Here is a 20,479-nt window from a genome sequence, read left to right on the forward strand (position 1 = left end):
GGTCACCCAGAGCCACCCCCACGTTTGCACCGGGAGTCTCCCCCCTTCTGCCTGAACCCAGGGTGTGATCCTGGAGTCCCGGGATCGAGTCCCACGTCGAGCCTGCTTCTCCCTCTGCCTGTGTGTCTGCCTCTCTATCTCTCATGAATAAATAAATAAAATCTTAAAAAAAAACAAAAGATTTCATTTGAGAGAGAGAGAGAGAGAGCGCGCAAGCATGCAGAGCAGCGGGAGGGAGAGGGACAAGCAGACTCCATGCCGTGTGCAGAGCTCGATGTGGGGCTCCCTCTCAGGACCCCAAAATCCTGACCTGAGCCAAAATCAAGAGTTGGACACTCAACTGACCAAGCCATACAAGTGCCCAGCCTTCAATCGGATTTTTAATGAAATTCTCTCTTTCTGCTCCTCCATGCTCCCCTCCCATCTAAATATATATAAAAAATTAACACTAGTTCTCAACATTTCTAGCTATTCTCCGCTGCAGGTTTGCCCTGAGCCACCAGATTATCTGATACCAGGAGCAATGCTTCTCCACCCGAGGTGAGGCCTCTTACCTCCTAGGAATCCTCTGGATGAAGGACGACACCCAAGCTGCACTCCAGCGGGTGGAGTGTGGGTCAGCCCCTCCCTCTGTCGGGCTACCTGCAGCCGTGACCCGCGCCCTCGCCCACAGGGATGCTCCTTTCAACCGCCTCACTCGAGCATCCTCGAGGAAGAGCCTCGTGATCTTTTCCTCACGAATTCCGGCACCCACTGCATCATGCTCCACGTCACATCCCCGTTTGTTCTGGCACGAGGTCATGCGTCTCACAGCTACCAGAAGTCCACTCAGTGCTGCAGAAAAGTGCTCGGGCTCAAGCCAGGCTTGCATACCCCTGGGGAGCTGGCCTCACTGGCCCCCTGCACTCACGTCAGCCTGGAGGGTATGTCGGGGACCAGGCACCTACATCCCCACGCTGCCTTCCCTAAGCAGGTCGGGAGGGCTGTGGTCAGCTGAGGTGACAGGCGGGCCTCACGGCTAAGGGGTCACGGAAGCCACATGGGCTCCCTCCTTCCTCTGGTCTGTTTACTCTCTGCATCTGACATGAATCCTTGTTAAAGTCTCTGCTCTGACCTCCCCCCGCCCCCCGTCACTGCTGTTCCTTCGGCTGTGTCCTCAGGGGTGCCCGGCGCACAGACGGTGAACCAGCCCGTCCCTGACCACCCCTGCCTGACCCTGACCTAGGCACCCTTGGGTCTCAGCCTGAAGCCCCTCTGCTCGATACCACACCTGCTGGGCTTGGCCAGGCCCTGCCCCCAGCTACGTCACTCCTAGGGCCAGACTTATCCCTTGCACAATACCTACACTCTACCTGCTCCAGCACGTCTATACCGCGTAGGTCCATACCACATAGGTCCATACCGCGTAGGTCCGTGCCTCGGCATATCAACCGTTGCCATAGCAACTACAGCAGGCTTCCTTAGTGAGCAGAGCCTAGAGTCCGCTGACGCCCCGGCCCTCTCCTTCCAGGCGATTCCAGGACCTCACGGCCGTGTGGCAGCACCTACCTGTGTGTCCCCGCCGGCAAGCGACCCCCGCATGTAACTCAGCTCGCTGTGTGGCTGTGTTCTAAAGCCCGAGACGTGCCTGCGGTCACCCGCGTACTTATCAGTTCTTCCTCAGCCACTGACCGTGTGAGCACCTAGGCCTTCCCCCGTCTGCGTGCAGCCCCCTCTGGAACCGTGCACAGAACCCCGCTGGCCATTACTACCCCTGTAGACTGCAGGACCATCGGCGGCTCCTCCAGGGTCACTTCTTCCTCTGAGTTCACTGCACCCCGTCTACATGAAGGTTTCGGATCTACCCCTCTCCCCCCTTGCAGCCCCGTGCATAACTCCTTCTGGCTCATTCTCTAATCAACACATTGTTAAGTCTATCCATGGGATTGTTTTTTAAAGGTTTTATTTATTTGAGAGAGAGTGAGCGTGCACAAGCAGGAGGTGGGGCAGAGGCAGGGGGAGAAGCAGGGAGTCCCAATGCAGGACTCGATCCCAGGACCCCAAGGTCACAACCGGAGCTGAAGGCAGATGCTGCACTGACTGAGCCACCCAGCACCCCATCCATGGGATTTTTTTGTTTTAGCTGTTGTATATCTTAATTTTGCAAAGCATCCACTATGGTAGCCACTAGCCACATGGGATATTTAAATGTAATCAAAATTATATAAATCAAAAATGCAGCTGCTCAAGCACACTGGCCACACCGTAGGCGCTCCTGCAGCAGTGCGACCAGGGCCCGGGGAGCAGGGCAGCCAGTGTGGACCGTCCACAGCACTGCCCTGAAGTCGCTACATCACCGCTTCCTCTCCTGTTGTCCTGGAGGTCAACCGTGGATTCCTGGACTTGACAGTCTTACGTTTTAAAGGTTGTGGAGACCCCCACGTCTGGAGCTCTGCCAAGGGCTACTCTGGCCTGCTTCCGGTGGCTCTCACTCTGTGTCTGGCCACCCATCGCTGCCGACTGGCCGTTATGGTGGAAAGTTTTCTGCAGGAGCAGACATGGATTTGGATGAGGCGTCTTCCGCCAGACGCCAGAATCACCTGCACCCAGCTTGAGGCCCGTGCTCCTGGTGTGACTCTGCGTTAGGTCTGCGCCTCCACCACCCAGCCCAGTGCAGAAGCACTGCTGGCCCGAGGCTGGGATTTGTGCCCCAGCCATGCAAGCTGACAAAGGAAAGTCCCAAATTTCCCCAAATTTGACCCTGGAATTAAAGATCCTCCTGGCAGTGTGCTCATAGCCATTTTCCTCTGTATGTTTAGTCTGGTCCGTCCTTGAACACATTTTTTATCCTAAGAAATGTTTACTTGTATAAAAGCGAAGAGAACAATGTAGGAACGCAAGGCTCCTGTCACTCCCTCCACAGCGAGCACGTGTCGGCCAGTGCGTCCCTCCCCAGCCCTGGCACACCTCGTCCGCCTCTGCCGTCGCTTCGACCCCAGGCACGAGGCTGCTTCAGCAGAGGGCTGGTCAGGAGATCCTGGCCCCAGCAGCGGCGAGCCCCACCTGCGGTCAGACAGGTGGGAAGGGGAGGCTGTGAGCACCTTCTCCCGTGCGTCTTCCCTCAAACTCTTCAATTAGAAGGAAAGCCAGAAGGCCCGGTCATCGTGCAAACAGCAGCCAACGCTGGCTTCCCCCCTGCGCACTCTGTTCCCACCAAGACGCATCGAGGGCAGCTCCATGGCAGCTCCGGCCTGGCCCTGGGTCATGCTCAGCACCCTGCCTAACCGGCACACGTCACCCCATTTGCAGCAGGACCTGCCCCACTCCGCCTTCTGCTGGCCCTGCGGCCATGCCTTGGCGCTCTGCCCACAAACCAGAGACACCAGGCGCACTGGCAGGCGGGGGAGGGCAGGCCTCAGCCCGGGAGCCCCCAAGGCTCCCGGAACACAGCTGCAAAGAGATGGGGAGCCGGTTTCTGCTTCTGTGTTCCTAAAAATTCTGCAGAAAACTGAAGAGTTACAGAATGTCTGGGAAGGAACAATCAAGATGACCGAGCAGCAGGCAGGAGAGGACGGAGTGCGCTCTGGCACTGTGCTGCCACCGCACGGCTCTCCGCTCCAAACAGTGCGCTCACTTGGTGCTCCCAGCACGAGACGGGTACTTTCAGATACGACAGAGGAGTGTGCCCCTACACATGCCCATCCCGGGACGAGGAGGCACACAAGGGAAGCCAAGTACCCCGTGCCGGGGCCTGCGGAACGCTGAGAGTGCGGGCGGGAGGGGCGCCTGGGGGGCTCGGCAGCTGAGCGTCTGCGTGACTCTGGGGTCCTGGGATCGAGTTTCGCGTCGGGCTCCCTGCAAGGAGCCTGCTTCTCTCTCTGCCCGTGTCTCTGCCTCTCTCCGAGTCTCTCGTGAGTAAATAAATAAAATCTTAAAAAAAAAGTAAATAATGCAGGTGAGAGGACCAGAAAGTCGGAAGGCAAAGCCCAGACGGGCCCCCCACCCGGGTCCACCCTGGTTCTCGGTGCAGAGGGCCTGACGGAAGAGTTTGGGAGACTGATGTGGCCTCTCGAATGGGGGTCAATGCCGGGGCAGAGCGAGGGAAGGCGGCCTGGCCAGGGAGCAGGCCGCCAAGGTGGGGGACCAGGGACGGCCGTCACGTACTTGAGTGCTCGCACTTCAAGGTTATCGCCTCTTGGGGGCACCTGGGTAGCGACTCTCATTTTCCGCTCAGGCTGTGATCTCGGGTCGCGGGATTGAGCCCCGAGCCCCGAGCCCCGTGCCAAGCCCTGCAGCAGGCTGTGAGCTGAGCACGAGCCAGCTTCCGAATCCACCCCGCCCCACCCTGCCCCCTCCCCCGCTGGCGTGCGTGTGGACACGCTCCCACGCCCTGTCTCTCTCTAGGAGGACAGAGAAGGAAGCCATTACCTCCTATCATTAAGTGGAAAAGCTGGCAGGCAGGAAGGGCCAAGGAGGCCGCTGGTTGTCAGCGCTGAGGGATGCAGCCCGTCCCAGAGTGCCGCCGGGCTGTGCTCCCGGTGAGGCCTGGCGTCCAGGCTGCCACGGCCGGTGGCCCAGGATTGGCCGTCTGTCCGTCCACCGAGGCAGCGCAGACTACACCAGCAGCGCCCGGCTCGACAGGTTCGGGCCCTAAGCTGGACACCACAACGCCCCACCCACAGCTCCGGGCCAACGTCCGTCGCCTCCCCCGGGGAGCTGTGGCCACCGCAAGACAAGTGACCGAAGGAGGGACCTGCCGGGGCTCATCTCCTCCCCACGCTCCGCCGGGACGGCCTTCGGGGCTCTGACCTGAGACGCGAACATGCAGACAGTGGGGCCCGGGTCCACACGACAGCAAGGCCGCCCCTGCAGAGGCCTGGATGGCCCATGCTCTCCCGCCTCCAGGCGGCCCTGGCGTGGGGCCACTGCAAGGGTCACCTGTGCTCACCCCGGCCATCCTGCAGGAGACGCAGGCCGCCTCTGACAGCTCGCTCTGGCTCCCTGTGCCGTTCTACCGAGGTACAGAAAACAGTCTCCACCCCTAAAAATACTTGGCAAGTTGCTACGTGCTTGCTGTCAGCAAACTGCAAAGCTGTGTCACTCAGCTCAGTGGACTCACTGACCACATCAGCGGCTTTTAAGCTGATCAATCGATCAATCTATCTTTTAAAAGATTTTATTTAGGGCAGCCCTGGTGGCGCAGCGGTTTACCGCCGCCTGCAGCCTGAGGTGTGATCCCGGGGCCCCGAGATCGAGTCCCGCATCAGGCTCCCTGCATGGAGCCTGCTTCTCCCTCTGCCAATGTCTCTGCCTCTCTCTCTCTGTGTGTGTGTGTGTGTCTCTAATGAGTGAATAAAACCTTAAAAAATTAAAAAAAATAAAAGATTTTATTTATTTATTCACAAAGGAGAGACAGAGAGAGAGGGAGAGAGAGAGAGGCAGAAACCCAGGCAGATGGAGAAGCAGGCTCCACGCAGGGACCCCGACGTGGGACTCGATCCGGGGTCTCCAGGATCACACCCCGGGCTGAAGGCAGATGCTTAACTGCTGGGCCACCCAGAGGCCCCTGTTTTATACCTGAGTGTAGGTGACACAGTGTTATCCGTCCCCACGTACGACTCCGGGTTCCCCCGAAGGGGCAGCTGCTGTCCGTCGCATCTGGCGCTCTCATGAAACCACTGACCGTACTCCCTGTGTGGCGCCTTTCATCCCACAACTGGACGCCTGTACGTCCCATCCCTCCCCTTCAGCTGTGATGTCCGTCCCAGTGGGAAGTTCTTGCTCATCTCCCCGCCACCTCCCCAGGGATCCGAGGTACACCGGGTGTACCTTCCTGCGTGAGTCTTCCCGGGCCCTCTGGACAGGCGGTGGTGTGGACACACACCCAACGAGGAGGCTACAAGGAAGCAGTCCCAGGAGGGGACTCGGGCTCATCTGGGGTGGGCTGCAGGGACCACGTGACCGCAGCGGGCCATGACCAGCAGCTTCCACGCGGACTTGTCCACGGAATCTGGCCAGATTTTATGGGAGAACGGAAGCTCAATAAAAACAACTGGAAAAAAAAAAACACAACTGGGATTGATGGTATTAGAATCTTACACGTGAGATCACAGAATCATAAACTACGCACTAGCTTATGAAATACATCAATTTACCTAATCACTATTTTGACAAGTCAGACAATCCCTTACACTAGAAACAGAGCGACGCATCAGGGTCAGTCACTCCACCTCCACAAAGCCAGGGGAAGGGGTCCCTGGCTGAGCTCAGGGCCCAACAGGTCATCACCTCTGCCCCATGGACCCAGCAGCCGGGCCAGGCGACACCACCGCTGATACGTTACCAAGCAACCTCCTGCCAGAAGCGGCTTCCAGGGGCCCTGGCCCCTCCCCAGAGCCCCGTCCTCACCGAGGCCCAAGTGACGGAGGCCGCACGCAGAAGCCCACACCTGTCACGGCCCCGCGGAAGCAAACAGCTGGGCTCTGCCCAAGCCTTAGCATCTTGTTCTAAAAGCCTAGCTCCCTGAGAGGAAAGCACGTAAAATGCCTTTTTAGAAACATCCCTACACCCCAGTGTGACACGCCATACAGCACACTTCGTTAAAGCACAGACGGTGAGGACCTCTGACACATGTCCACACCCATGCCCCGACCGCCGCAACCAGATAGCGGAGGCAGCTATCACCCCGGAGTGTCCTCGTACCACTCCAGAAGGCCCCTGCCCAGTCCCCTCCTCCGCCAGTCACCAGTGGCTAGACTGAGTTTTCTAGAATTCTCCACACAGGGGAGCCACACGCTCCTTTTGTCCGGCTTCCTTCGCCGGGCACATCTGCTCTGAATCTGTGCAGGCTCCGCTCCCATCAACAGTCCGTGCCCGCCCGCCAGGTGGCACCGTGGGGTTCGGCGGCCCTGCAGCTTGCTTCTCCACCCGCCTGGCAACGGCCCGCGGTCCTTCCTGAGGTTCCGGCAGTCGCACGGGGTCCCCTCACGTGCACAACACCTCACAGTGCCGACCAGCACCTTTCCCACACTTGGACTTCATCAGTGGGAGGGAGTGTGGGTCCAGACCCAATCGGAGCGGGGCCGCCAGGCCAGAGCTCTCTCCCATCGCCCTCAGGGAACCGCCCACGGAGCGAGGAGCCCGTCACCCACACCCAGAGCGACATGGCCAGCCTTCAGATGGGGTCCTGCCCGGCATCCAGGTGCCCCTCACACAAGCACCCTCAGGAAGGAGCACGGGCCAGCTTCCTAACAAAGCAACTTGCTCCAAGAGTTGTCTTCTCACCTGCAGAGCCTTCACCACCACAAAGTGACCAAGGCAAAGGGGCCAAAGGGTGAGGATGGACGTGCCGTTTCAAATTACCCTCTTTACAAGGTGCAGAGCACCGGCCCCCAGAGAGGACGTGCCTCTGTGTTTCTCCAGCAGCAAGATGGTTTCAGGGCACACTGCCCACATTCATGTGTAGGTATTATCACTCGTAAAACAAATAACTGACCTCTGTATCTAAATATCAAAACGTTTACAAGTTTGTCATTACATTTAATGACAGAAATGGGCCCAATGTCAGGTATAAAAAAAGTCTCTACCTAATAGAAAAAAAAAAAAGTCTCTACCTTACATGCTCTATGCAAAAATCAGGAATTTGACCTCTACACAAACGACCAGGCAAGGCCAACAGCATTGTCCACTGACTCCCCTATGCGCCCCCACTTACATATCCATCGTGAGCTTTGGATGACAGACACCTGGGGTCACCACGGGGTGCAGAAGCAGGTGCTACCAGAGGCTGAAGAGACAGCCTGCCAGCGACACAGAGACTATAGAACACATGTGCTGCCCTGACAGAGGTCAGAGATAATTTGGGATGGGAGGAGATTAGAGGGTGAATGAGTCACCTGGTGGCACCAGGTAAGAGCTGCGTGGTCGGCCACCGTGCTCCCCGTGCATGGGGTTGCCCAGGTTACAGATTCCTGCAGGCTCTTTATTTATTTTTATTCTACCGTTGAGGCACCCCACCCAACACAGGGTCTGAGTTGCGTAACATATCAAAGGCCCTTTCCTTTATGGTCAAAACCAAACAGTAAGATGGGAGGATGTGTGTTCTGTGGAACAGGCCCAGCTAAGACTGAGCCAGGTGCCCCCACCACCAGTGGTGGACAGAAGAGAAGCCTGACTCCAGAGTGGCCCCCGGGCCAAGGCCCGCTCACCACCACTTGCCAGCTACTGACTTTGCTCAAGCTGCCACTCATCCCCCGCCAAGTGGGTGACAAAGCCCCTCCCACCTTCATAAAGGTTCCAAGTACCCTAAGGACCGGCACACACAGCGCACCTGCCGAGCGCCAGCATGAGAGGCACACAGCGCTCCACACAGGCCACAACCAAGCTGTCCTGGCACCAAGGCCCTCGCATCCACACAGGGGGACTGGGTGGGAAAGCCTACAGCCCTCAGTTAAAACCCACCATTCCACCTAGCTTTCTGTAAGAGTCGCTACAAAGGCTAACAAACCAGACTCAAAGATCTGAAGTCAGAATCTCGCAGGAGACCCTCGCAGGAGCCCAAGCACGGAGGACAGGCTCACAGAACAGGAGGCAAGCAGGCCAGGACCCGCAGGTATCCTTCCCTCTAGGCCACACGTTTACATGAAGCTGTGTTCCTGCAACCAGCAGCCCTTCAAAATGACTGTGAGGCATGTAGATAGGGGCCCGGTCTTCGTGGGGGACATAAAGATGGTTTGTGCCAAGAGGGCTCCAGAGGGATCTGTGCACGGGGTATCATATCAGGGTCTGCTCATCTGTATTTTCTAATTTTAGGGGTGCCTGGGTGGCTCAGTTAGTTAGGCGTCTGTCTTTGGCTCAGGTCATGATCCCGGGGTCCTGGGTTGGAGCCTTGCGTGGGCCCCTGCTCAGTGGGGAGTCTGCTTCTCCCTCTGCCTCTTCCCCTCCCCCTGCTCATGCTTGCTCACTCTCGCTCAAATAAAATCTTAAAAAAAAAAAAACTTTGGAGAGTTGAAGATTTAAAAAAAGAAAAAAACAAAGAGGAAGTTTATCTACCAACTGAGCCACCCAGGTACCCCGAAGAGGAAAGAGGAACCTTACACAGTAGTGACCTAAAAGTGGGACAAAAAACATTTTACAGATCCCTACTGTAGTTTTTTAAAGACTCTTTCTCATTGCAATGATGGGGGTCAGCCCTCTCCTGGAGACCCCAACCCCTCACTCTAGCCTCAATCCCTCAGACCGCAGCTCCAATGAACTTACTAGTTCCAAAGAAGTGCCAACCACACTTCACGAGGTCATTGCAGGTTGCAACATTGAGAAAGAAATAGCAACTCCCGGTAAACTGTAGGCAATGGGAGTAATCGACTATGATTGTACCTGTACCCGCCCGTCCGAGGCCTTTCAGACACGAGCTAGAGAACCACAGGATACCCTACACAGAACGTGTTTAATACAGACCTGAACCAGTCCATGATCCCAAATGAAATGCAGAGGCTTACAAATGGAATCCCACAAAGAAATCCTACAAAGCTGGGAAGACCCATTCTCAGCTTTGAAGCTACAAGACGGAACAGTGACTTGGGAAAAATGTGATTTATTAAAAATAATTTTTAAGGGGCACCTGGATGGGGATCCCTGGGTGGCGCAGTGGTTTGGCGCCTGCCTTTGGCCCAGGGCGCGATCCTGGAGACCCGGGATCGAGTCCCACGTCGGGCTCCCGGTGCATGGAGCCTGCTTCTCCCTCTGCCTATGTCTCTGCCTCTCTCTCTCTCTCTGTGTGACTATCATAAATAAATAAATAAATAAATAAATAAATAAATAAATAAATAAATAAATAAATAAATAAATAAATAAAATGTTTAAAGAAAAAAATAAAAATAAAAAGGGGCACCTGGATGGCTCAGTCAGTGAAGCTTCTGCCTGCGGCCAAGGTCATGATCTCAGGGTCCTGGGATCGAGCCCCACATCGGGCTCCTTGCTCAGCAGGGAACCTGCTTCTCCCTCCCACTCTGCCCCTCCCCTCAGTTCAAGCTCTCTGCCATATAAATTTTTAAAAACCTTTTTAAATTAATAAATAAATACATGTTTCTACAAAAACACTTAGGAATCTAGTCACAGGGGGATCCCTGGGTGGCTCAGCGGTTTGGCGACTGCCTTTGGCCCAAGGCGCGATCCTGGAGTCCCGGGTTCAAGTCCTGCGTCGGGCTCCCTGCATAGAGCCTGCTTCTCCCTCCTCCTGTGTCTCTGCCTCTCTCTCTCTATGTCTATCGTAAATAAATAAATTTAAAAAAAAAAGGAATCTAGTCGCAGTCAAAACTCTGTCCATAAAACAATATGATTAAAAAAAAAATACATATATATATATATATATATATATATATATATGATTTGTTTCCTTGAAGTAACGCAGAAACCACAAATTCCAAACCTCAGGTCACCCTCTTTACTTCTTAACGTCATCAGGTAATTCTCAAGGCCTTCCCTAAGCTACCAGGTTGTTTGGCAGCCCTAACACCTGCAGGAAGCCCATCTGTCCAGAGAGAAGCAGCCTCTGTGCAAAAACTAAAAACCTAGAGGAGAAACAAAAAATCTCTAGGTAGCTGTTTTCATAAGAGTTATTTGTTTTTTCTGCTTATGAGTTTTCTCTCACAATGTTTCAAAAGGATTTTCTCTTTAAAGGGTTTTACTTCATCCAAATGAACTTCACAAGACCACCTAATGAGAAAACCAAACTACAAAGGATCCATCCAACGTGCCCACGTGTAAGAGAATGCATAATGACAGCTGCGCGAGTGAGGCCGGGGCCTGGGATGCTCTTATTTGCCCATCTTTGTTCAGCACGGAAATATTTTTATCTTTAAAGCATCTCCAGCACAGCTCCACGTAGCGCCACAGAACTTTACATTCCAAAGCGAATGACATTTCAAAGAACCGAGGCACAAGCCCGGTATTCCTTCGACCCCGCTCTGTTGCTGGGATCTCCACGAGGCACGTGTGCCGCTGGGCCCGGCCCAGCCCGTCCCCGCTTAGAACGCCGCACCAGCGCCACCGCTGCTATTTGCACACTGGCGAACCAGAGGGCTCCGGGCGAGGGCAGCTCCGGCGCGGCCCACCCGCGGGCCTTGCGGTGTCCCCCCAGGAAGGGTGTCAAGGACGCAGTTCTAGGTGTCTGCACACCGGCCTGCTCAAGGCAGCTGAGCTGAGCACGGCGTCTCTGGCGGGGGCACGTGTTTGCTGGGCAGCGCTGCATCGGCCACGAGCTCCAGCTTGTCCCTCATCACGCTCACCTTCTTCCCTAGCAGCGAACCGGGCCACCAGTCCGTCCACTCACCTTCGTCACGGGATAATGGGGCAAAACACTATGATGGATAAAACCGAAGCAATCCAAAACACAAAGAAAATCCTAGAAACGTTTGCAGTAATTAAGTCATCTCCAAAAACGAAAAATTAACATTTAGGCAAAACATCCAGAACTTACACTTATCGTGTATCATAATCATACTCAGTGGGGGCAGCCTGGGTGGCTCAGCGGTTTAGCGCCACCTTCAGCCCAGGGTGTGATCCTGGAGACCCAGGATCGAGTCCCACTCGGGCTCCCTGCATGGGGCCTGCTTCTCCCTCTGCCTGTGTCTCTGCCTCTCTTTCTCTCTGTCTTTCATGAATAAATAAATAAATCTTTTAAAAAAAATCATACTCTATGGGACTGACCTAATAATTTTACATCATATCTGTTTCTCCTTAAAAAATCCCTAATTTATTTTATTTTTTTTAAAGATTTTATTTATTTATTCATGAGAGACACACACAGAGAGAGGCAGAAACACAGGCAGAGGAGGAAGCAGGCTCCATGCAGGGAGCCGGATGTGGGACTCGATCCCGGGACCCCAGGATCACTCCCTGGTCCAAAGGCAGGCACTAAACAGCTGAGCCACCCAGGGATCCCTGAAAATCCCTACTTTAAAATATATTACAGTGGTGCCTCGGTGGCTCAGTGGGTTAAGCCTGGCTCAGGTTGTGATCTCAGGTCACGAGATCCAATCCCATGTCAGGCTCTGGGTTCAGCAGAGTCCACTTGAGATTCTCTCCCTCTCCCTCTGCTCCTTCCATAGCTCACATGCGCATGCACACTCTCTCTCTCAAATAGATAAACAAATAAATAAATAAGTAAAATGAATTAAGTATTAAAAATACAATACATTCATGTTAACCCGTATATGCATAAACACATCATGGAATGACACGCAATAAATTATTCACATTATTTACCTGTAAGTGGTGAGTTCTGGCTGGGCATGGAAGCCAACAATGTTGACAGGGAGAATGGGGAAGAGGGGTGTTTCATCCTTCAAACGATACTTGAGATTTTTTTAGTTTTTAAAAGATTTTATTTATTTATTCATGAGAGACACAGAGAGAGAGGCAGAGACACAGGCAGAGGGAGAGGCAGGCTCTAAGCAGGGAGCCCGACGTGGGACCCGATCCCAGATCCCCAGGACCACGCCTGGGGCTGCAGACAGGCACCAAACAGCTGAGCCACCCAGGGATCCCCAATACTTGAGTTTTATAAACTATGGGGCATAGACTTCAGTCTCTGCTCGTGTAACTGACGACAGCAGGCCTGTCACACAGTCTGTAAAAGTAACACTACTGAAGAGCACAGCTCTCAGGAGAAGAACATGGTCACTATGAGGCAGACCAGCCTCTGCCCAAAGGCCATTTTAAGTCACAACCAGAAAAACAGAGACACCTATCAGCAACCACTCATTTCTCTTTTTTTTTTTTTTTAAGATTTTATTTCTTTATTTGTTTGAGACATAGAGAGAGAGAGGGAGAGAGGCAGAGACACAGGCAGAGGAACAAGCAGGCTCCATGCGGGGAGCCCGACGTGGGACTCGATCCGGAGACTCCAGGATTACACCCTGGGCTGAAGGTGGTGCTAAACCACTGAGCCACCAGGGCTGCCCAACCACTCATTTCTTTACAGAGTCTTCTGACTCCTGTTTTAAAATCATACAACAGGGCAGCCCCCGTGGCACAGCGGTTTAGCACTGCCTGCAGCCTGGGGTGTGATCCTGGAGACCAGGGATCAAGTCCCATGTCAGGCTCCCTACATGGAGCCTGCTTCTCCCTCTGCCTGTGTCTCTGCCTGTCTGTCTGTCATGGATAAATAAATAGAATCTTTAAAAAAAAAAAAAAAAGACAGGATCCGAAAAGGTGATGTGACTGCCATGGCTCAAGGGCATAAAGCTGCCAAACTCTGCAAGTCCTACGCATGTTTTCTAGTAGCTAAAATCATTTCAACTCAACACATTTATCAAGATCAAACCTGTAAACCACTTCTTAAACCAAGAGGTACAACTAAGACAAAGACACAGTCCCTTTCCAAAAGGCTCTGACTTGGGGTGCCCGGGTGGCTGTCGGGGAAGCGTCTGCCTTCAGCTCGGGTCATGATCCCAGGGTGCTGGGCTCCAACCCCACATGGGCCCCTGCTCAGCGGGGAGCCTGCTTCTCCCTCTGCCTCTCCTTCTCCCTCCCCCCTGCCTCTGCCTGCAGCTACCCCTGCTTGCTCTTGCTCTTGTGCGCTCTCTCAAATAAAATCTTTTTAAAAAAAAACTTTTTTTAAAGCTTTGAGTTGGGATCCTTGGGTGGCGCAGCGGTTTAGCGCCTGCCTTTGGCCCAGGGCGCGATCCTGGAGACCCAGGATTGAATCCCACATCGGGCTCCCGGTGCATGGAGCCTGCTTCTCCCTCTGCCTGTGTCTCTGTCTCTCTCTCTCTCTCACTGTGTGCCTATCATAAATAAATTTAAAAAAAAAGTTTAAAAAGAATAAATAAAATAAAGCTTTGAGTTGTTTAAAGCTGACTTTGAAAGTTGTTTCAAGGGGATCCCTGGGTGGCTCAGCGGTTCAGCTCCTGCCTTTAGCCCAGGGCGCGATCCTGGAGTCCTGGGATCAAGTCCTGCATCGGGCTCCCTGCATGGAGCCTGCTTCTCCCTCTGCCTGTGTCTCTGCCTCTCTCTGTGTCTATCATAAATAAATCTTAAAAAAAAAATAAAAGAAGAAGAAGAAAATCGTTTCAAATCTTTTTTAAAAAAGGGGGAGGGCAGTACCTGTGGCTCAGCGGTTTAGCGCCTGCCTTCAGCCCTGGGCATGATCCTGGGGTCCTGGGATCGAGGCCCTCATCGGGCTCCCTGCATCGGGCCTGCTTCTCCCTCTGCCTGTGTCTGTACCTCTGTCTCTCTGTGTCTGTCATGAATTAATAAATAAAATCTTAAAAAAAAAAAGTCGTTTCAACATACTTTTACCTCTCCCACAGCACCACCGGCAGCACGCAGGGTCACCGACTGTCTGTGCACTAAGCTGCTGACTGCCGCTGCACGTCTTCCATCTGTGAACAGCGCCTGACAACTGATCCCTCCTTCCTTCCTACACGGTTTGCTTATTTGGCTTCCAAGACGCCGCCCTCGCCACCGTCTCAGCAGACCCGTGTCACCTGACTCCTGGTGTCTACCTACCGCGGCTCACCCACCACGCAGGCTCGGGGCTCTGGATCCAACACACTGGCGACTCGGAGACCAATGCGGAAGCTGCAGTGGGTTAACTGACTCTCGGAAACATCAAAGCAGCGCTGTGAGCTCGTGCCACTGCTGTCCCTGCCAGCAGTTTGTTGCAGCCCTGCTGCCCTTCTCCCTCCCCGTGGAGTGCACAGCAGGTGCAGGCTGTGTTCTCACTTTCTTGAGGTCTTGCTCAGAAGCCATCGTCTGACATGGGGTGCTCTCCGGCCACACTAAGTCCCCACCCCGTCCCGCTCCTCACTGCCCTTGCTCGCCCTGTACTTCAGCACAGCACTTGTCACCATCGGGAACATTCTGCATTGGTTGTAAAGATTTTATTTATTAGAGAGAGAGCGAAAGACAGCAGCAAAGAGCACACGCAGGGAGGCGGGGGCAGATGGCAGCAGCGAGTGGGGCCACCAGGGCTGGACCTCAGCAGCCTGGGCTCACCCCTGAGCCCAAGGCGGACGCTGGACAGGCCGAGCAGCCCGGGCAGCCCTGGATTTTATCTTTTCACGTCTTGTCTCCCTGTTGGAATAAGCTGCAAGCTCCGTGGGCAGAGGGCCCCGTGCGCGTGGTTCACCGCGCACCGACAGCGTCTCGGTGGGGCTGACGGGGCAACGGCCGGCGAGTCCGGCCTCAGTCTCCCGGGCCGCCCCCAGCGCGCCGCCCACGCTCCGACCTCGACCGCCGGCCGGGCGCGAGCCCCAGGAGCCGCGGCGGCACAGCGCAGGCTCCCGGCCCGCAGGGAGCTCCCGGCAGGAAAGCAGGAGGCCCTGTCCCGCTGCGGCCATCGCGGCGCACCTGCGTTCACGGCGCCCACGACCGCTCACAGCGGCCTGCCTTCCGCGAACTGGGCGCGGCCTGCAGGCCCGGCAGCCTTCGGCAAGCGCACACGCGCACCAGCACAGGCGCACACGGCGCCTCTCGGCGCGAAGCCCTGCGCCTCCTCCTGAGGCTGTACCCCGGGTGCCCCGCCCCGCTCGCAGGCACACGACCCCCGCACGTCGACCCCCGCACGTCCTGCGCAGCGGCCCGGCCAGCGTCCGGCTGGAGGAGAATCAAAGGATCCTATTTAGGGAAATCAAGTAGAGGGCGAGACCTCACAGGGATGACGGCTGAAAACCGAGGGGCCCCGGGGGGTTAATTGGTTGACCCGCCTCCGCCCAGGCGTGACCCCAGGTCCCGGATCAAGGCCAGCATTGCGCTCCTGCGGGGCGCCTGCTTCTCCCCCTGCCTGGGTCCCTGCCTCTCTCTGGGTCTCTCATGGATACAGAAGTACATGAATAAATAAAATTAGGAAAAAAAGAAAGAAAATTGAGGGACTAGATGGAAGTGTGCATGGTCACCCGAGAGACCTGCAGCTCCCCTACCTACCTGGCTCCGGCCCCACAGCCTCCCCCACAAAAAGGGGGCCACACCAGGGGCAGCAAACAGCTGGGAGAAGAGACTCCGGCAGGGAGAGGCACCGGTGGCTGAGCCCCCAGCGCCCCTGCAAACCGCCTGCCCACGCGCATCTCACGCGCCTCACTTCCAAACGAGAAGGAACAGCCAGGGACAGCCAAGGACCATCATTTGGGTAAAACTTCCAGCAGGCACAACGGACACCAGCACAAACCCATAATAAAGGAACCGGGAAGACAAAGACTACACCACACGGAAAGCGGGGCAAGCAGCATGGAAGGGATCGTAACATGTGCAAGACAACTTTAAAATGTTGACCCATGAGGAGCAGCCCAGGTGGCTCAGCGGTTTAGCACCACCGTTGGCCTAGGGCGTGATCCTAAAGACCCGGGATCGAGTCCCACATCCAGCCCCTGCATGGAGCCTGCTTCTCTCTGCCTGTGTCTCTGCGTCTCTCTCTGTGTGTCTCTCATGAATAAATAAATTCTTAAAAAAAAAAAATGTTGACCCATGAGCAGTATGTTCATCAGCGCGCACACTCGGAAAACACACAGAGGACACATTCACCAGGAAGACCAGGAAACACAACAAAAAGAAACAGAAAACAGGAGAAAAACATTTAAAATGCAAAGGCTGATTTCAACATTTCTTTTTCTTTTAAGATTTTATTTATTTATTCATAGAGACACAGAGAGAGGGAGGCAGAGACACGGGCAGAGGGAGAAGCAGGCTCCATGAGGGGAGCCCAAGGCGGGACTCGATCCTGGGACCCCGGGGTCACACCCCGGGCTGCAGGCGGCGCTAAACCGCCGCGCCACTCGGGCTGCCCCGAAGGCTCATTTCAGATGGTCCAATATCTAAATAATAGGAAACTCCAAAACAAGGAAACGGTGAAAATGGGGGATAGGAAACCAATGAAGAAACAACACTTAACAAGCTCGCAGAGTTCAAGGACGACTTTCCTCACACAGAGAGAATAAAAGCCCCGGAGCAAGGCCCAGTCCCAGGAGACGCGCTCCTGACAGGACAGCCAAGGCTGCCCCGCGGCCCCAGCGCACTGCTGTCGGCCTTCTCCGCGCGGCGGGGGGATGCGACACGGGCCCGCAAGCCCTGCAACCGCCGAAGCAGATGCCGGGCAACTGGAATTAGAAGCCCGTTCAAGCCCTCCGCCACCCACGGCGCCACACAGCCTCACGCAGGGGCCACAGAGCAGCCGCGGGCCACCACACGACGGCCACATGGCACCGCAGGATGGCCGCAGGGCACCACATGACAGCCACACAGCAGCCACAGGGCGCCACAGAGCACACGGCACCCCACGGCACCACAGGGCACCACAGACGCCTGAAGAACCAGCACGTCAAGGACAGTGGGCCCAGGTAAGGCTTTAGGACACGCGTCTCTTGGGGAAAACCGCTCCGCCAGCAGGCTGTACAGGTGGAGAAATACATCCACAGCGTTTCTTACGTGGATCCAGCGCAAGGGAAGATTTACGTCAGAAAGCCCAAATAACCAAAGGGAACAGTGCAGCGACGAAATATCAAAAATATAAACAAAAAAATGGTACAAGAAAGAGCGCGCTAGCCCACCTCAGCAGCAGAGGCCCCACTGGGACCTGCCCACACCCGGCGGCCGCAGCCCAAGCCACGCCAGCACGGCCCAGGCCTCGAGGGAGGCGGCGTCTGTCTGCAAAGAAGCCTCAGGCTGCCAGGAGCGCGGAACCTCACCCGCCGCAGGCCGCGGGCCCACAATGCTCCCTCAACGCTCCCTCGAAGCTCCGCGGGCGCCCGAGCCACGTGGGGAAGACTCGGCGGAGGTGGCGGGAGGGGCTGCGCGGGCAGTGCGGGGCTAAGAGCCTAGTTATCACCCTGTCCGCATTACTGGAGTTCTTCCTTATCTCCACATTTTTTCATAAAAATTAATTTTTTTAATTAAAATTAATTTAAAACACTGGTACGGGGTGCGGGGGCGCCGGGCAGCTCGGCGAGGAGTCGACTTTGCCCTTGGCTCCTCCCCACTCAGCGCCCACGCGCTCGCCCTCTCCCTCAAATAAATAAAACCTTTAAAATAAAAGTTAAAATATAATAAAATATACTGGTATAGTAGTGCAAACTTGGAGAAGATCCAAGATCACATTAAAAGAAAACACTTAACACGCATCCTTCTTAAAGATAAACTAGGCTTCTGAATAGCTGCATATAATCTAGACCACCCTGCAATACACTTTTGCATATATTTTAATAAATCCTTTCTAATTTCTATAAATATATTTTATAGGCATTTGGAAAATGTAGAAAAAGAAAAAGCCTACATTCTCCAATCATACAGAAAAAGAAAAAAAAAAAAAGAAACCTGTGCAATCAACCCACTACTGGGTATTGTAGTTACTCTGTTAGCTACCACAAACAACAATGCAAGCAACATTCTTTGTGTCTTTTTAAGTCCTTTCTACACCCAACCTGGGGCTTGAACTCACCCCCGCGAGATCAAGAGTCCCACGCTCTATCAACTGAGCCAACGGGAGTCTCCCTTATGTTTATTTTTAAATATTGGTTCAAGGGACACCTCGGTGGCTCACCAGTCAATGAAGCGTCTGACTCTTGATTTGGGCTCAGGCTGTGGATCTCAGGGTCCTGGGATCGAGCTCATTGGGGCTCCACACTTAGCACAGTCTCCTTGAGATTCTCTCCCTCTGCACCACACCTCACGCACATGTGCATGTTGTCTCTTTCTCTCTCTCCCAAATAAAGAAGTAAATCTTTTAATATTGGTTCAAGAGAAGACCCTGGCCCTATAGTCGAGCTCCAGAGAAGGTCAATGTCAAAACCAAAACTAAAGCATTTAAATAGCTCAAAGTGCACAAAGCTGGATGAGCAGAGGGCCCAGGAATGGACAGAGAGCTCCCTGCTGCTGGGGGTGGGGGGAAGCTAAAATGACACCCACCCAACCACCTAGCCACCCCTGTCCCTTAAAACCAGAAGAGTCAAGACCAGTTGCTACCAGAAGTTTCAGTGGTCCATAGAGAAGGCCCTTGGGCCAACGCCAGAAGCCACCCAGCGATGGGAGTCCAACTGCAGAGGGGACGTGGGCAAGGCCAGAGGGCCCTACGCACGGCCTCTTCTGTGAACTCTCTGAAGATGCTGAAGCGCTTTACTTTAACAAAGTCAGGCAACCAGCCTCCGTCCCAGGAAGGGACTGAGGAGATATACTGAGCTGTTTCCTCAGATCAAACACATTTTGGAATTAAGAGGCTCTAAGAGGACCCTTAGTGGCTCACAAAACTGAGCATCTGTACTGATGTGACACAGCGGGAAAATAAAGCAACACAGATTCTCTTCCACACACACAGGGACGTACGCACGGTCACACCTGGTGCCGGATTGGAGAAAGATCGATTAGACTGCCTTGCCTTCCCAAATGAACACTACTCACCCAGATCCCGCTTGTAATACCTGCACGGTAAGCTGGTATAAACGACGTCAGGATTCTAGAAAACATGAACAGAGCTGAGGAGTACGAGTCACATGCAAATCTCTGGGACCCTGGGGCACAAACATGAGAATGGGCAGTGACACCAGGCAGCTGACCTATAGGTATGGCTCAGTTCCAAAAGCTGCACGCCAGGCCAAGCACATCAAGCCCACGCTCTCCTAAAATAGCTGCGGCCACACGTCAGAGCCACGGGCAGTGCGGTCCATGCAAAGGGCCCTGGTCAACAACGTTGTTCGTTGGCTCTCTGTGAGCACTTCCCTTTCACAAATCCACTGATACGGAGGCCCAGGCAGAGAGGCCTCTCTATTCCAGATTTTTCTAGTCTAATGGCAGAGACTTTGCTGGACTCTGCTAAAACCCGTTGAAGACCACGGCGTTTTGTATGACTAAAGCAGAGAAAAAAACACAAACACTTTTAGAGTCTCCTGTAACTAATTTTAAAATTTTAATGGCCAGCCCTACCCCCGACAGGTATATGAAACACACACAGCACGCTCGTGCTGCTGGGACAGAGGAGCTTGAGGTTGAGGCCGGGTCTAGCGGGACGTCCCGAAAGAGCTGGAAGAAGGGATGACCTGATCGGAACTGCACTTTAGAAAGACTGCTTTGGTCCTGCGGGGAGAAGACAGAGGCCTGGGTAGGCGGTTCTATAGTGGGGTGCCTGGGCGGCTCAGCCGGGTAAGTTCCAGCTCTTGATCTCTGCTCAGGTCTTCATCTCAGAGTCAGGAGTTTGAGCCCCACTTGGGCCCAGCATGGAGTCCACTTAAAAAAAGGTTTGCAAAAAAAAAAAAAAAAAAAAAAAGGTTTGCAGCGGCCCAAGAGGAGGAGGTGGGAGCCAGCACGCAGATGGCAAGAAGTACAGGATTCCACGCACATCTCTCAGGGAACCAGAACCTGCTGCTCTACTGGATGTGGGGGTGAAGGAAGCAAGGATCCAATGGTTTGGGTAGATGCTGGGGCCACTTCTGGAGGTCAGAATGATTACAAGACGAACAGGTGTGGGGTGGGGAATAAATAAGCTTCCTCTGAAGGAAATACGTCACTAAAATCTAAA

At 54.4% G+C, this 20,479-nt stretch overlaps 1 protein-coding gene and 1 long non-coding RNA gene across 3 annotated transcripts in view; both read right to left on the bottom strand.

Annotated features, from left to right (window-relative positions):
* AXIN1 (axin 1) overlaps positions 1–20,479 on the bottom strand; it is a 58,032-nt gene that overhangs the window by 27,841 nt on the left and 9,712 nt on the right. The window lies entirely within an intron of this gene.
* LOC129519420 (uncharacterized) lies at positions 1,949–5,133 on the bottom strand. Its single transcript, XR_008666401.1, has 3 exons — positions 4,408–5,133; positions 3,718–3,909; positions 1,949–3,042 (listed from the first exon to the last, which is right to left on the bottom strand). It is a non-coding gene; the product is annotated as an uncharacterized LOC129519420 (long non-coding RNA).

This window comes from Nyctereutes procyonoides, unplaced genomic scaffold (genome assembly GCF_905146905.1).
Source record: "Nyctereutes procyonoides isolate TBG_1078 unplaced genomic scaffold, NYPRO_anot_genome, whole genome shotgun sequence".
Taxonomy (NCBI): domain Eukaryota; kingdom Metazoa; phylum Chordata; class Mammalia; order Carnivora; family Canidae; genus Nyctereutes; species Nyctereutes procyonoides.